General features: G+C 41.5%; 1 pseudogene; it reads left to right on the top strand.

The window, feature by feature from the left end:
- Nucleotides 1-18208, top strand: part of LOC143268218 (bcl-2-related protein A1-like) — a 277543-nt pseudogene that overhangs the window by 139132 nt on the left and 120203 nt on the right.

The following is an 18208-nucleotide window of genomic DNA, read 5'->3' as shown; positions in this document are numbered from 1 at the left end:
TTAGCTGTTACAGTTTCTTACTTAATGATCTCTGGACTCCAGATCTGTGGTGGTCCTGTACCATTAGCTGAACAGTGAGTTAGAACAGGGAACTGGGAAGAGAAAAGCTTGTGGTGCATGAGAACTTACTTTTTGGAATTAGGGACAAGGCAAAGATCAGGGACCTGTCTGTGTGGACGTGAGAAACACAGGCTAGTAGATCTGGAGTGAGGCAATGAAATGAAAGCTCCTATCTTAGTTGGAAATCTTTTCCCATTAAGTAACTCTGAAAGTTCAATTAAATCTGGTGAGGTGGGTAAGGCTGTCTTTTGTACCCCGACAATAGGGAAATGAGGAGAGGTGGCATCCAAAAACTTTCAGGACTGTATCGGTGGTTTTGGTGTCCAGAAGGAAAGAAATGGATCGCTTCCCTGCTGTGTTCTGGGTTCCCTGCCATGTCTGTAGCTAAGCCTAGGTCTGCTGGAGGTCTTAGCTTGATGTACCCATGCGTCTTGGTGCCTGGGGGCAGTCAGCTGACTAGCTGTCTTTATAGGTGGCACTTATAACAAGGCTGTTGATGAGCATGGCAGGGCACTTGCTAGTGTGGCCTTTTCCTCACTTAAAACAGGGACCCAACAGCTTTTGGGAATCAGTGAGTGCCAGCACTTGGCAATTTTGTTTTCCGGCTTTTATCTCTTCCCTGGCACACCTTAAATGCCACAGATGACTCTTTTGCCTGTGGGGTCAGAAACCTTGCTTTTCAGATGCTTCAGTTTTAGTCGGGGTGGTCTAGGGAACAAGAGACGGATTTTACTCTGTGTCCTGAATTTGTTTTTTTGTCTGATGATTGCTGGCTTAAGGACAGCTTTTGGAAGATCTGCCAGGAGGCAGACTATAAACGATCCTTTTGGAAGACTTGTCTGAGGCTATAGGCTGATTTTTGGCTTAAGAGCCATCCTGATTACTGTAAACTTATTTGTATGGATCTTAGCTGCTTCCAGACCTGTCTGTGCCTCTCAAGGCAGTTTGAGAATGAGTGGGTGGAGTGAAGGTGAGTCAGTGCGAGAGTCAGTAGAAGCCACCCAAGCCCGCCCATTTGAGCCTGCCACTGCCGGTCGAAGTCAGACAGAAAAGGTTGCACGTGGTAGAGGAAAAGAAAACATCAGAAGTAGGGAGGGAGAAGGGTTCATAGCTTTAGCAGAAAGCTTGGGGATAAAGTAACTCTTTTATTTGCCCGTTCACTGGCAGAAGTTCCCGCAAAGCTGTTTTGTAGCCAGATTTACCCGTATATATATGCCAATGTAAGTGGTAAATGTATCCGCCCCTTTGTCCCACGGCTCTAGCCGAGAGAAAAATAAAAAATTAAAATAACAAACTGGGATCAGACTCCAGTCTCAGGCATCCCCGAGGAGAGAAGAAAGATCTATGAATCAGCTCAGGTTAGCCACCCTCTTCATCAAGGGATGCTAAGGGCTGAGGTGTATGCTGGAGGTGGTCCACCTGATGGACCAAGACAGCATTGACCCCCTTGTCAGGAGCAGCAAAAATGTGTCATTGCCAGTGCAGCCCGAGGACAATTCCCAGGGTGTCTGTCGCAAAGACTATAGGTCAGACTACAGCCTCGAGAATGGCAGAGGAACTCACTGTGTAGTGAAGAAACATGGCGGGAGCAGTAGCGGTGTGGGGGTCCCGCAGAGGTGAGGGACTCACACGCACGCTCGTGGTCTCCGGTCTTGTGGTCTCGCTGGAGTGGGGAGGAGGCAGTGGCGGCGGTGGTGGTCGCAGCAGGTCCTAGTTGATCTCCCCAAGTCTGAATGGCACCAATGAAGGGGTTTAGAGCGGCAGTTGTTCCTGGCCGGGGCTATGGCAGAGAGAGAGAGAGAGAGAGAGAGAGAGAGAGAGAGAGAGAGAGAGAGAGAGAGACTGTGTGGAGGACAAAGAGAATATATAAAGAGAGTGGGAGGGCACGTCTGCTTTTTAGGCTGGGACACCCTCGCAGACTGATGATGTAATAAGGACAGAATCCTTACAGTGGGTCCACTCTAAGAGATTGAGATCTGTATTTCTTTTGGTCTTACTTTCATCCTGCAAATACTGACTAAAGAAAACAAAAACAAATAGTGACATGTTGAAAGGTAATCATCATGCATGCCTACTTAAAAAAAAACAAAAACCTTTAAAACAAACCAACAAAATTAAATAAAAAAATTAAGTAAGCAAGCAAGCAAGCAAAGAAATAACCCCAGATGTGTAAACCCTAATGCATTAAAGAGGAACAGAAAAAAAAAATCAAGACAGCATACCTCCTCTAGAATTACTGTATTACTGATTAACCATCCAGTAATGGTATCTAGTAAGAGTGATTTTGATGAAATCCCAGAAAACTCAAGATAATGATAACAAACATGTTCAAGAACACAAACAGATGAATAAAATAAAGATGATTGTGGTGAGCCACAAGATATAGTATAGAGATTCAGTTGTGTATTAAAGCTATAATTTGACTGCCCAAGGGTCTGTCAAAAGGCAAGCCATTTATTATGAATATTTGCTGTTATCCAGCTTTTAATGTTTCAGCTGTATTCTGCTATGAAATTTGTGCATGCCCAAATATTCCCAGACCATTTGGCAAACAGGTCAGCTCCTCAGACTTGCTGAACTTCTAGGTAACTAACTCCCCCAATAAACCTAGGAGACAGGCTGGCTGGAGAAACATAGCTTGGTTTCTTGTGCACATGAAGCTCAGGCCATGCTCTTGCCTTGAGGCCTAGTGGTTCTTCAGAGCAGCTGACTGAGAACAAAAGAGGTTTTTACATATCAAGGTGGAAGGTAGGGTGGAGCAACATTCCCGAGGGGGCAAAGATCCAGGTGGCCAGGGGAAGAAGGGACAGGCGTTTTCTGTAGAGGAGACAGAACAACACCGCCCAGGAGAAGGGAAGAACACAGAGATTTCATAGATGGTAAGACAGAACTCTTGTAGAGTTCATCAGAGCCACAATAGAGAGCAAGTAGAGATGGAGGGTGAAGAAACAGAGGATGAAGATGAGGCTGGAATCATAAGAGCTTATTTGTTAGCAGGACTATGAGAGGACAGGAAAAGAGGGGACATAGAGGAACTGAGTGTCAGGATGGAGCTGAAGCTATGTAGACAGGATTTCATCCCAGAGAAATAAAGTAGACGTACAAAGAGCTTGGTGTATCTAGTTTTATTCCTGCCTTGAATGCCTGATGGAGCTGTAGCTGAATTGATAAAATTTTGTCTTAGAGGAATAAAGTTAACAGACATAAGAGCATAGTATACATAGATTTTTTTCCCTTAGCTATCCCACACCAGACATAGCATCTTCCCTGGACTCTGGGCAATCCATAAGTGATGGATGTTATGAAAGAAAAAAATCAACAAAGAGAGAGACACTGAAGAAAGCCAAGCAGAAATGCTGGAAATAAACCCTGGCAAGTCAAAATTTAAAACTGTGGGAGTCTCAGCAACAGAACAAGTCAAGAAGAGGACAGAAGAGAAATGAAACAACCCCACAAGGCTAAAGATCAAACAATAAAAAGGTACTGGTGGGAAGTACAAGATATATGTGACATTCTGAAAAGATCCAATTTATGGATTATAAGGATAGAAGGAGAAATCTCATTCTAAAGGCACAGAGGCCATTTTCAAAAGAATCACAACAGAAAATTTCCTAGCGTTAGGAAAACAAATGCCAACCTTGATACAGGAGGCATATAGCACTGAACAAACCAGAAAAGTCCCTCCCTGGTCATGTTACAGTTAGAATGCTACAGACACAGACAGGAAGTATACTGAAGGTGGGCGGCAAGAGGGAACACCAAGCCGCAGCCCATCTGAGTAACTGTGGGAGCCCACAGAGGCTTCCTTAGTGAGAACTTACTCAGGATCAGAGAATCTGAGCTGCTTCACCCAGCAGGGCTGCATAATGGGATGATTTCACCATGGGTGTGATTACACTTGGCTGGATGGTGTGCTTGGATCTTGCAAGCAGGTGGTCTTTTGCTTGGCCCATGGCATGTTATAAAAGCCCTTTTCAATGAAGGACAAGGCTGGTGGGTATTGACCAGGCCCTCCCGAAGCTATCCTGTGTTTCTGTCTTTCTTCTTGTCATCTAGGTCTCTCTTTCCATCTGACATTCCTTAATTCCTCTCTCCTCTACCTAGGAACCTTCTAAAAGGTGGGAGCTGGACCCCCACAAATAATGCCAATTTGTAGATGAACAATCTTATTAAATAAGAAACACAGAGCCAATTGCAGAGTTAAAAGCCCAAGAGGTCAGAGCAATAGCTAAGAGCTAAAAACCTTGCCCTTCACTGCCGCTGCTGTCCTCCTCAGCAAGAGAGCTACTTCATGTGTATCTGTCTTCTTATAGACTTTCTGTTCTGTCTCTGACCCCAGATAAGTTTATTAGGGTGCACAATATTTTGGGGAACACAATACCACCACACCAATTAGTCAACAAACATTAAAATCCAGAAGGGCTTGGGGTGATATTTATCAAGTTCTGAAAGTTATCTGCCAGTGTGGAATAATATAAGCAGGCAAAGTTACCTGCCATTATTGGAGGAAAAATAAAAAATTCTGATAAAGATAAAAGTAATTTATGACTATACCAATCCAACTCTGCAGGTGATTGTTAAAGAGATCCTGACTAAAGAGAAAAAAAATCTACCCATGAGGCTCAGGCCAGATGAACCATGCTAGAATTAAATACTAAGGAAGGACAACCCCAAACAGTACAAAACAAATAAAATGGCAGGAATCCGATAGCTTGGTTTAGTCTTAACAAACCTAGGAAAACAGAAGTAATTCTTTGTATCCTATGTTGTGCCCAGATCGCGACCCCCAGAGAGACCACCAAGGACGAGCAAGCCGGAATGCAAAAGCAAGGTTTAATCGTGGATATCCAAATGCAACACAAGCCTAGGCAGGGACTTCGTCCAACAGATCCAACGCAGTGGAAGCTGGAGGAAGTTTTTAAAGGGAAAAATCACAAGGTTACATCATTTAGGAGATGCTAGTATGGGTACAATTCTGATTGGCTTGTGTCTAGGAATTCCAGAAATCACAATTCAGTTTTCCTTCTAAGGAAGTAGTTGCCCACCACCATTTTTCATTGGCTGCCCCCAGATGGGGGCATCTGGAGATTACCCAGTCACTATGGAAACTAGGGTTGGGACATTCTATGGTCAAGCAGCTGCCTAGGGAGCCAGGGAGAGGACATTCCATAGTCCGGCAGCCATTACCTCCTGACTACCTTGTGACTCTGTACTTTTACACTTCCTGGTTTCTGGAATCTGAACTGACTGGTCTCAGTAACTTCTGGCCTGTTCCAGTAACTTATGGCCTGTAGATAAAAGGAGTAGTCTTAGGCCTTTACAGTCTTAGGCCTTTAGTTTTGGGGTGAGAGCATTTTGGTCTTATTTTGGTTCCACACCTATTCATCACAATGGAATATGTCTACAGGTGAACATCAAGAGAAACCCTAAGGCACACACAACTGATGTTGATGAAGCCAGTGGAATATGTCTACAGGTGAACATCAAAAGAAACCCTAAGGCACACACAACTGATGTTGATGAACTGTGAAAGCCTAGACTTAACTTCACAGGCTCAGGAATATGCCATGATAACTTGAATGGATACAGAGCAGTATTCTCCTGCAGACATCCTGTCTGCTGTTTAAAGGAAAGCTTAACAAGATCCTGTCTGTGGTTTATGGCCCTTGGAGATATCTACATAATCCTGCTGAGCAGTCCAGATAGTCCTGTTCAGCGGGTTGTTGTTCCCTGCCGAAAGTTTAGACCAATAGTTTAAAAAAAAAAAAAATCACCGTGCCCCTTCTACCCAATCCCAAGTTGCCAGTTCCCAGCTTGTGGTTTTTCCCTTTAAAAATCCTCTGCACCTGGGCTTGTGGCTGTCGTCATCTTTCCTTCCATCTGCCTTGCAGCGGCCCATGTTGAACCTGAATGTAGCGATAACGCCCGTACTACCTGTGTACTGAAAAACAGAGACAAAAGACAGCGGATCATTCACCTCAGCTGAATGCCGAATGCCGTTTATTGAAAGAGGGAAGAAACCTTAAATACAGGCTTACAGCACAATGGGAGAATCCCAGAGGGCAGAAGTTTGCTACTGATGTTTACAATCTTGCATCTAAGCTGTTAATGCCCAATATGCAGGATACACAAACAAGAAACTTCCCTTAAGCATTCAGAAGGGTGGAAACCAGCAGGGAATTAGCATAGGGAGGACATCTGGTCAAGGTTGGCAAGCAGGCAACAGTTACCCAAAATGGGAGGGCCAGGGCCCTACAGGTCCCCCCTTTTTACTAAAAAATGAGCTTCTGACTTAGGTTGTGTGGGACGTCAGCAGGTCACCTTACCTGTCATGGAGACACATGCCCAGGCCACACAAATGCTCTGTCTTAGGTTGGTGAGTGCCCCCCAAGCATTACCCGTCTCTGAATACTCATTATCATACAGGCTCAACCACGTGAGCTGTAGAGTTAACTGCTGCCAAAGATCTCAAAGTGGCACTGGGCTTGCAATCTGTGCATTTGACACAGAGAAGACCAACAGAAGTCCAAATGCACCAATAGCCAGTAGGCTAAAGGCAATTGAATCATTCCCTACCTTAATGAGCCTTACTGCAAATTGGAGTCCTTGTAAGATGGTATCCCAAAAGCAAGTGGAACTTGAGTTTATAAATTTTATAACTTTCAAAGCCAATCAAAATGTATTTAACTGTTGAATTAAATTTATCATGCCCAATAGAATAAAAGAGTAATTAACTGTGGTAGCTACTCTTGCTGCCAGGGTCTCCATTGTGCTAGCTGTAGTAACCAATTATGAAATAGCAATCCCAGAAACAGTAGCAACAGTGGCCACCACTGTGATAACAACAACATTGGCAACAGCAATTTCAGAATCTCTTCTGGAGCGTGTGAGCACCATCTGTGTCTTACTGCCACAGTCCACTGGCATGGACACAACTCCAGGAACAAGAACCACCAAGGCCCATTTTTCTTGATCCCAGCATGACTTAAGCTGGCAGCTCTGCAAAAGAACAACTAAGAACCATAAAGAGAAAACAGACAGCATACAAGGAGCAGAACTAATGGTCTCAATAATGGCTACATTCAGGCTCACAAATTTTAAGGTATCTTCAAAAGAGGCTAGATGAATTTCAGGAGGCCAATAAATGTTTCACAGAGCCACTCCTGAAAAGTAGGTACTACACCAGCTTGAAGAGGGTTACAAAATGTGAAAAGGCTTAGCTGGCATGCTACTGTTAACAAATGGAGGTCAGTGACCTTCAGGGTTATCCTTAATCTCCAAGGTGTCTAGGTGACACGTTCTCAAACATACTTGAAAAAGCAGTTACAGTACCTTACCTTCTGAAGAATCCAACTGCATGGCTACAGTTCCTAGGCTTACATTAATGCTTGCCAAGGCTGGCCATATTGAGCTCTCAATCCCCATTGGCATCAGAAGGGGAGAGTTCTTCACAAAGGACAATAGGTCTCTGCCATGTTGGGATTCAGCAGCAGCTACAGGGTGCACACAGCACTCAGGAACCCAAAGAGGAACCTCATTGTCCTGTGTAAAGACACAAACAGATCCCTGGGCCCACACCAACACTGTATCGGGTCCCCTCCAAGTGCCAGTAGAAAGATCCTTCCATTGCACCAGAGGATGATTTGCAACAGGAGCCCTCCAGTGCTTATCTGCAGCAGATACTCCAGCAAAATCCACCAATAAAAAATTTAAAATATATAAAATAAGGGAAAGAATAGAATGTGGAGAGGAGAGATGAGCCCCTAGCTCCCCCTTTTTACTTTAGCAATATATGTTTTTAAGGTACAATGGCAGTGTTCTACTATAGCCTGTCCTTGAGGATTATAAGGAATACCAGTCTTATTAATGATAGAAAAATCTTGGCAGAATTTTGAAAATCCCATAGTGCTGTAGGCAGGACCATTATCAGTCTTTATGCATTTTGGCACTCCCATGTAAGCAAGAGCATGAAGACAATGATTCTTTACATCTTTAATTTTTTTCCCCTGAATGGGCAGAAGCAAAAATTAGAGAGGAGTATGGATCAATAAACACATGGACATATTGTAATTTTCCAAAGGAAGGCACGTGTGTGATGTCCATTTGCCACACATGATTAGGTAAAAGTCCTCAGGGATTAACTCCCAAATGAGGAACAGTTAAAAATTCAGCACAAATAGGACATGATTTAACTATCTGGATGGCTTGTTCCCGGGTTATGCCCGTATGATGATGAAGAGATCCAGCATTAAGATGATAACATTGATGCAACTGAGTAGCCTTTTCAAAGGCAGAACAAACTAATGTGACAGCCATAATGAGTAATGGCATCAGCCCTCTGATTACCTTTGCTTAGAGGTCCAGGCAACTGAGTATGAGCTCTAATATGGCCCACATAAAGGTTATGTGAGTGGGGCCATATGAGTCCTTGCACTTGCAATAAATATTCATGAATGGGAGAAATGGATGGTTTGTAGGCTGGTGTCTCCAAAGGCATAACTGCATGTGCCACATATTGGCTCTCAGTATAAATGTTTAAAAGCTCATCAGAAAACATCTGTAAAGCAAGCAACAGTGCCCATACCTCCACCATCTAGGCAGAAGTGCCTTGGACTTTCATTCTCTTCACTATGTTACCAGAAATTACCACAACAAAACCACGTGAAATGCCATCAGTAAATACCACACAGGCCTGAGGAATAGGAGTCATCTACACTATCTTGGGAAATATAACAGGATGCAATTAAAAAAATTGACACACATTATTAGAGGGCTAGTGAGTATCAAACCGACCCTGCATGGAGCATGTCAATATGGCCCAATCATTATCATTAGCTTGCAACCATTTTGAGACTGGGTGTCTGGGGTCACCACAATATCTGGCTCTTTATCAAAAGTTTGAACATTGATCTTGATTCCCTTAAATATAATCTGAGCAACAGCCTGAGGATAAGGAGTAATGGTTTTTGCTGGAGAAGCTAGGGAATATACCCATAGAATAGGACCTGTTTGCCAAAACACTCCAGTAGGTGAATGAGTAAAACAAAATATCAAATACAATAAGGGAGAAGAAAGATCTATATACTGCATGTGAGCCTGTTCCAGGGCCCCTTGGACACACTGTAGGCCTGTATGCCCTTCAGCTGTTAATTCACGGGGAGATAAAGGGTCAGGGTTGCCCTTTAAGACATACAAAGGATGAAGCTGACCTGTTGGAATCTTTAAAGTGGACCAAAGCCATTGAGTATCTCCCAGAAAGGTTTGGAAATCATTAAGCGTGGGTAGCTGATCCATACGCAGATTAATCTCTTGTGGAAGTATGCCTGTGTGTAACAATTCATGACCTAAATAATGATGGAGAAAGGATACCTGTATCTTTTCTGGGGCTATCTGTAAATTAGCCAGGCTAAGAACCTCTTGTAATTTAGAAAAGGCATCAAAAACAAGTTTTTTATCTTTAAAATATCATCCATATAAGTCAATCACAATTAAATGTCAATATTTAGGAATTGCCACGGGGCAGGCAAACCAGGCTGTGTTGCTCCCATGAAAAGCATGATTGTATTTACAGCTCTAAGATCTTGTAATAGCCCTCATTTTCCTGATTTCTTGTGGAGGCCATTTTGGATCTCAGGATTCTTGTAAACTATAGATATGTCCCGCACCAGAATCCAGTAGTCTTTCAATCTCAATCCCATATAATTGTATTTTTAATTTAGGCCGTTTATCATTGATATCTGTTTGTCAAATCACCTTTTCTCCTGTACTTCAAAAACCTCCAGTTCTATATATAGGCACAATTTTGCATTTGAAATATGAAAGCAATAATAATTGAGCAGTTCTATCACCAGCCTCTATTTCCATGGTCCTTTTTACATATGTCAATTATAAAAGCATTAAATACAATCTCTATAGGATTTGAAGAGGTAACTTTTGGCAATACTCTGTAGTATTTTTATAAAATCTTCAAGTAACACATTAGCACAAATAGCCAATTATTAGCAATGTGGATCAAACAATTTATCTGTATTTTATTTACTGGAAAAATAATTTTGTAACCTCTTTATCAGTAAGAGATTATTTTTTATGGGTTTACCTTAGCAATAACATTTAATAAGCTAACAACCCAATGAATTTCAAGTGTTATATTTCTTTTCTTTCTTTCTTCCTTCCTTCCTTCCTTCCTTCCTTCCTTCCTTCCTTCCTTCCTTCCTTCCTTCCTTTCTTTCTTTCTTTCTTTCTTTCTTTCTTTCTTTCTTTCTTTTTTTTTGGTTTTTCGAGACAGGGTTTCTCTGTTTAGCTTTGCGCCTTTCCTGCAACTCACTTGGTAGCTCAGGCTGGTCTCAAACTCACAGAGATCTGCCTGGCTCTGCCTCCCAATTGCTGGGATTAAAGGTGTGCACCACCACCACCTGGCTCAGGTGTTATATTTCTATAGAATTCTAGAAAGCAACTTAAAGAGCAGAGCCAAATTTTCAGTAATGATCAACAGACAAAAGCATACCTAATATATAGTTCAAAATTATGAATTCTGTTTCTTAGTTTATCTACCATGAGAGTCAATCATTCATCTGAGAATTTATTAAGACAATCAAAAGAACAGAACATCCTTTATACATGAATGATTAATATCCCTGGAAATTCAAACAGCATTGACTTAGCATTCCATGTCCTGACCGAAACCATTTTTCACCAGAAATTGGGCCCGTTTAAACTTTTAGTGCTAGTCCCTCTCCTGGCCTCTGCTCACTTGCCCGCCCATGAGCCTGTTCCCCTCATGGGCCTTGTGGCTATGCCTCCTGCCTGTGTGTACCCGCCTGCCTGCTGCTCTGGGCTGTCTCGCACACGCCTTCGCTGCCTTGCTGGACGCGTGCCCCACACACGAGCACTCACATTTAAACGTTCTCTTACTCCCATGAAGGGACTACCTAATAATGAATTATTCCCACCATTAAGGGAAAAACAGAAAAACATTTCCCATGAAGGGATTCTATATATTGAATTATTCCCACTCTGAGAAAAAAATGAACATTTAAACCAAAATTAAGCAAACAGACAACGAAACTTCTATGACTCTTTGTAATTCAGATGCTGCCGCTCTGTGCTGGCAGGCAGAAAGAGCTCAGAGTTTTGGCTATCTTGAAAATTCTAAAATTGGAAAGAGCCTTTTCTTCCTCCATTACCACTGGGAAGAGGCTTTTATCTTTTCTTCATCCTTCCTCCACAGGGCCCTAAAAATCTTTAGGTCTAGTTTCAAAAATTTCCCCCCTTTTACCGGGAAAATCCTTTTTTCTTGATTAAATTTTTTCTACCTTTTCTAATGGGAAATTTCCTTTCCCTCCCTCTTCTCTGTTGGGAAGATTTCCTTTTTTATTTAAAATCTTTAGCTGTCTTGCCCTATCTTAACTTCAGTGCCCTCCTGCTTCAACAGTCCAGTTAACTGACTGTGAGCTAGCTGCACCCATTTCAATTCACCCTTATCTTTTCTTTTTTTTCTTTAAATTGCTGGCCAGGCTTACCTGGGTGTCCATCAGCGATGTCCCTTCTTTCTTGGATCTCGGGACCTCCATTTGTAGCAATAACACCTGCGCTACCACCACCCATTCACCATGTCTGAGTGAGGGGCTGTGGACTGAAAAACAGAGACAAAAGACAGCGGGTCATTTGCCTCAGCAGAATGCTGAATGCTGTTTATTGAAAGAGGGAGGAAACCTTAAATACAGGCTTACAGCAAAATGGGAGAACCCCGGAGGGCAGAAGTTTGCTACTGATATTTACAATCTTGCATCTAAGCTGTTAATGCCCAATATGCAGGATACACCAACAAGGAACTTCCCTTAAGCACTCAGGAGGGTGGAAACCATCAGAGAATTAGCATAGGGAGGACATCTGGTCAAGGTTGGCAAGCAGGCAAAAGCTACCCAAATTGGGAGGAGGTCAAATTGGGAAAAGGACCCTTATGTGCTTGCACTGGAAAAAGACTTCTTGGTGGCCTTTGGGGGTTTTGTGAAACGTGTACAACAGAAGCAACAGACTATTGAACAATGGGTCCTGGAACTAAATGACAGTGAAAACAATGTCTCAGAACCTCTGGGACACAATGAAAGCAGTCCTACAGGGACCTTTACAGCTCTACATGTTGATGAAGAAATCAGAGACATTGCAAATACTATGAATGATACACCTTAAAGGATTTTCGTAAAAAGGAAAAAAAAAAAAAGAATAAGCCAAACCTCAAGTAAGTAAATGAAAAGAAATCTTTATGATCAGTCCAGAAATTAATGAAATAGAAATGAAAAGAAAAACATAATCATTGAAACTAAGAGTGGGTTCTTTGAAAAGATAAATAAGATTGACAAACCAAACTAACCAAAAGAAAGAAGACACCAACTTATACAATTACAGGTAAAAAGGGAACCATCACACCAGATACCAGTGAAATGAAAAACATCAGGTCTGGAGGTTAGAGACAGCTCACTGGGTAAAAGCACTGGTTGCTTTTCCAGAGGACCTGGGTTCAATTCCCAGCACCCACATGGTAGTTCACAGCTGGTCTATAAGTTTGGTCCCAGGGATCTGATGGCCTCTTCTGGCCTCCTTGGGCACTGCAAAATATGATGCACAGACATACATTCAGGCAAAACACCCATTCACATCAAACTAAAACATATAAACAAAAACATAACTTACACAAAACACCACGTCTCATGTTGAAAATACATATTCCACTAAGTCAGAAAATCAAAAAGAAATGGATGAATTTCTAGACAATGTGACTTACTAAAATTGAACCAAGATGAGATGAATAGTTTTAAAAGATCTATAACATGCAATGGATTTAAGCAGTAATGAAAGCTCTCCCAACAAAAAGCAGTCCAGGCCCAGATGGAGTCATGGTGATGTTTATGAAGCCCTCCCATGCTTCTCAAGCCACTCCATAGAAATGGAAGAAACACTTCCAAACCAAAGGCAGATAAAGACATGGAGTGAGAGAATCAACAAACTAATTCCCATGATGACCTTAAACTAAATAATTGCAAATACATCAAAAAGATCATTCACCATGATGAAGCTGGTGGTGTAACTTGATCAGAGATACAGGAACGCAACAGATGTGAGCCAATAAATGTTCTAAGTCACACAAATGGAGCCGAGGACAGAAACACCATGGACATCTGGACAGATGTAGAAAAAACACTGACAAAACCTATCATTCCTTCATGGTAAAGGTTCTGACTTGGATTAGGAAAAAAAATCGTAATATAATAAAGCCTACATATGACAGCCTACAGCCAACATGATATTAAATGGGGAAAACCCTCAAAGCACTTCCACTAAAATAAGGAACGAGACAAAGGTGTCCAACTTTTCCACTCTTCTTCAGTATAGTCCTGGAAGCCTTAGCTAGAGCAAGACAAGGGGAGCACATAAAAGGATACAAACAGCAAAGGAAAGAAGCCAAAGGCCCCTATCTGCATCTGCTATGATTTATATATAAATCATAAAACTATGATTTATTTATAAAGACTAACCAGAAAACTTTTAGAACTGATACACACGTTCAATGGCAGGACACAAAAGTAACACACAAATCCTTCCTATATATCAATGACAAAGAAACTGAAATCTTGGAAGTAATCCAATTTTTTTTTTTTTTTTTTGGTTTTTCAAGACAGGGTTTCTCTGTGTAACAGCCTTGGCTGTCTTGGAACTCACTCTGTAGACCTGGCTGGAGTCAAACTCACAGAGATCTGCCTGCCTCTGCCTCCTGAGTGCTGGGATTAAAGGTGTGTGCCACCACCACCTGACAGTGATTCAATTTTTAACAGCCTCAAAAAAGAAAAAAGTACCTTGGAAAAACCTAACCAAGGATATGAAAGATCTCTAAAATGAAAAATTCAAAATACTCAAGAAAAAAAAATCAAGTAAGACACTAGAAGATGTAAAACATGTTCATGGATTTGAAGGATCAATAATTGTGAAATATGGTAGTATTCTATTTGTACTGAAATGTGATTTTAATTGTATGTTAATAAATAAAGTTCCCCGGGGGTCAGAGCTATTACAGCCATAGAAAGAGCCTGGCAGTGGTGGCGCACACCTTTAATCTCATAGATCTCTGTGTGTTCAGGGATACAGCCAGCATTGGAGACATACGCCTTTAAGACCTAGAGGGTTGTACTTACAGGCAGTGACGAGGCAGTCATGTGTCTGGGTTTACAGCCAATGAGAAGGCAGAACAGAAAGACTATTTAAAGATATACACCCAGGAAATAGCTCTCTTTCGGGGAGCTAGGAGCACCGCAGGAGGAAGGGTAAGATTTTAGCTCTGAGCTCTGAGCTCTCGCCTTTCTCTTTTACATTGGTTCTGTGTTTCTTATTTAATAAGACGGTTGGTTACAACTACAGTGAAAACAGTATCTTACAAAATCCAATATAGAGTCAATACTGAGCAATCTCAACCAGACATCCAGTGACATTCTTCACAGAAACAGAAAAGCAATCTTAAGTGAGGTATGGTGGCTCACAATTTTTAATTCCAGCACGTAGGGGGCAGAGGCCAGTCTCCTCCACAGAGTGAGTTCCAGAACATCCAGGACCATTACACAGAGAAATCCTGTCTTGAAAAAAACCAAAACAGACACACTCCCCTCCACACACAAAAAAGCAATTTTAAAGTCCATATGGAAACACAAGAGACTCTGGAGAGGCAAAACAATCCTAAGCAAAAACCAAATCACTGAAGTTATCACCATACCTGATTTGAAGTTATATTACAGATCCATATTAATAAAAAGGGCATGGTACTGATGTAAAAACATATTCAATTGTAGGGATAATTCATCTGTGCCCCAACAATAGAGTTTATCTGAGGTCAGAGGAAAAAGCCAGCCACTATATTTGACGTAGAAGTCAGACAATGGTAGCACACGCCTTTAATCCTATCACTGAGGAGTCAGGGATCTGTCTGGATCTCTGTGAGTTCAAGGCCACACTAAGAACAGAGCCAGGTGTGGTGGCACATGACTTAAATTCCAACACTAGTTAACCATAAAGGTCTGGAGGTCTGTATAGACAGACAGGAGGTGACAGAACTGGACAGAAAGAGGAAGTGATATAGCTGGGCAGTGAGAGGAAATGAGTTAGCAGAACAGAAAGGAATGAATATAGGTGTGGGTATACAGGAAGTAGGTCTCTTTGGAGACTGAAGGTCAGTGAGGTGAGGTTGGCTTGTGGCTTGTCCTATTCCTCTGATCTCTCAGCTTTAACCCCAATTTCTGGCTCCATGTTTTTTATTTTATAAGACCTTTTAAGATTCATTTTACAATTGGTGCTCCGAGGATTGTGGCAAGAATTGCCTGAAAAGCTGCTTGTGGCCTTACAGCTTAGGCCAGAACTGCACGAAGTTGGATCCCTACCTCACATGGGCCAAAGTCTCTTTGGCTTTTTCTCTCCTGGTGGGTGGTGGACTCTCTCTGGATTCTCATCTCAGACTGCTACCACATTAGGTAGCTGCTTTGAAATTCCCTCGGACTTCTACTGTTCTACACAGTTAACAGACTTGGTAACTCAATTAAGATATCTTAAAAGGAGAAATTAGTTAAAAGGGAATTTTTTCCCACATTAAAAAGTGGGAAACATTTTTACAATGGAAGGAATTTGGTCTCTGTTTGATAACACATTAGGCAGTCTGAAAATGGAACAATTAAATGAGAGGATAATTCATGTTGATGAGGTGTACATAACATTAATTATGAATATTATTTGCTTGATCATTTTTATTTTAGCATTAAAAAGGTTGACCAATTTGAGTGCCAAGATAAAAGCTTTAGAAAAACCTGTTAAAATGAATTATAGAGAAATTCAGACCCAGACAGAAGAATTTAAAGGTGAATGTATCTCAGGATTGAATCATGTGGTTACAGAGAAACAGCCTCAGGTTACCAGACAGCAAACATTAATCTACCTGCTAACCTTACAGGAACTGCCACATGCTCAAGGGTGTGTACGAGCTAACTGGACTCCAGTGGAAATGTTAGATCTGAGGAGATTTAAAGAAGCTATAGTATCATATGGAATGCATTCTCCATTTGTAAAGTAACACTAACAATAACAGGTCCAGCCTATATTGTTTGCTCCCAGGGTCCGTGGAAGAGTCCAAAAAGCAGCTGAGGACTCTAATCTGAGGGATATCCAATGAATATAAGCATACTGAATTCCTTAGTCCATTCACTATATCCTTCTAAGTCAATTCTATCTACACAGTTTCTTTTCCGTTCTCATATTTAGCTTTTCTCAGTCCCTTCTGGTCTTGGTCCTTTCTGCTCTTCTCTCGTGTCTATCTAGTTCTTTCTGTCTCTGTCCTCATCTTTGTTCTTCTCAATAAATTCTCTTCAGTGCTCTCAGAGAACCAGCATATATACCCAAACAGTAATTCTTTGGCAAAGCAATGTGAGGCTTGAAGTTTTCAGGGTCTCAGAGAGAGGGGATAAGGATCCACACATAAAGCAATAATTGTCAGCTTCCAATTACAAACCAAAAGGGGAGTGACTAAAGGGGAGTTCTCTGGTAGTGTCAATTAAAGACTAAGATCAATTAGGAAATTTATGTGCTCAAACTATAATCTAGAAATGGCTAGGTAGACTGTTAGGGTTCAATAAGTCACAATAAAGTAAACTGTCTTTGGTGCCATTTTTCCTGCTCATCCTGGCTGCAGCTGCTTTCTGATAGGAAGGGGGCATATGCTAGGTGGCTAAGCAACCTATGTCAGAGCAAGTAGCATTTGGTTAGAAAAAGCACTTTCACTCAGAGTAATTGCTGAGCAGAAAATCTAGGAATAGCACCTGACTGAGGAGGAATTAAAACTTAATTTGCACAAGAAAGAAGGTTGGCACCTATGCCTGCCTGGCCTTGAAGGCAATCTCCTTGGGTCAGTGGGAAGTAATTGCCTTAACTCAGTAACTAGCAAATAGCTAAAACATCATCCCTGGAATGTGAGCAGTAAATCTCTTAAGTTAGGGCCTTGTATAAATAACCCGGGGTGAAGATAAGGAGTTGAGGATTTAATTGTTAGTGGTTCTTTTCTCTATCTGTGGGTAAGATGAGCTAATGTTTATTTCTCTGCATTTGTCCTTGGAAAAAGGTATCTTTGCTGAAATACTTTTGTCCAGAGAATGGCCCTGGCCAGATATATGTTAATGAAAAATAGACACAGCTAGGGACAGTTATCCAATTACCCCAAATGTATAGGGAAAGTTGTGCCCAAGATTGAGATACAATCGTGAGATTATATGTACATACAACATGGAGATGCACGGTAAATAGGGAGAATCATAGCTGTTATTGCACAAGAAGTTTACAACAAGAGACAGCCAGTTCATTCAAAAGGCAGTAATTCCACAATGCCTTGCATGATGGTTTCCTCTAACAGAACCCTTAGTTCTGATAGGTTGACCTTCTGAACTCTAGTTGTCACTGCTGTATACTCCATGGACTTTTGCTACCAGTGGCTCTCAATAGAAAAGCAAATGTTAAACTCATGCCCATCTTGTAATAGAATTATTCCTCAGGACTGGAAAGAATTGGTTACAGCTGTCCTAGAGGTCAGTCCACAGTTATAGTGGAGAATGTGGTGGATAGAGGAGGCCAAAACTATAGAACAATAATGTAGGACTAGAGGTGTGGAAATTTCCCAGGATCAGCTTCTTGGAGAAGGTGATTATGCTGATATACAAAGACAATGTTTATATGATAACCTAACCCTAATCCTATGCCACATGGAAGCCATGAATTCATGGGACAGAATTCAGGAAGCAGAAAAAAAAATGAGTCATTTAAGAAAGTTAAACAGGGCCTGAAAGAACCTTCATAGATTTTTTTACAAAGGCCGTCTTCAGCAGAAAATAGAATGATACCAAATTCAGAAGCTAGACAGATAATAATTGAATCTTTGGCTTTTGAGAACATGAATGCAGCATGCAAAAGAAAAATCAGGCCATTAAAGATCAGACCAGCACCCTTGGAGGATCAGATCAGGGACACAATTAACACTGAGTCTCATGACCATGATATGTGGATAGGAGAGGTGATTTTAAGAGCTTTGAAGAAAAATAATAATGTTAGATGCTTTAATTGCAGTAAACCAGGT

This window comes from Peromyscus maniculatus, chromosome 12, assembly GCF_049852395.1.
Source record: "Peromyscus maniculatus bairdii isolate BWxNUB_F1_BW_parent chromosome 12, HU_Pman_BW_mat_3.1, whole genome shotgun sequence".
NCBI classification, from domain to species: Eukaryota; Metazoa; Chordata; class Mammalia; order Rodentia; family Cricetidae; genus Peromyscus; species Peromyscus maniculatus.
The sequence above is the reverse complement of the archived record's forward strand: the minus strand, read 5'-3'. Positions and strand labels throughout refer to the sequence as shown.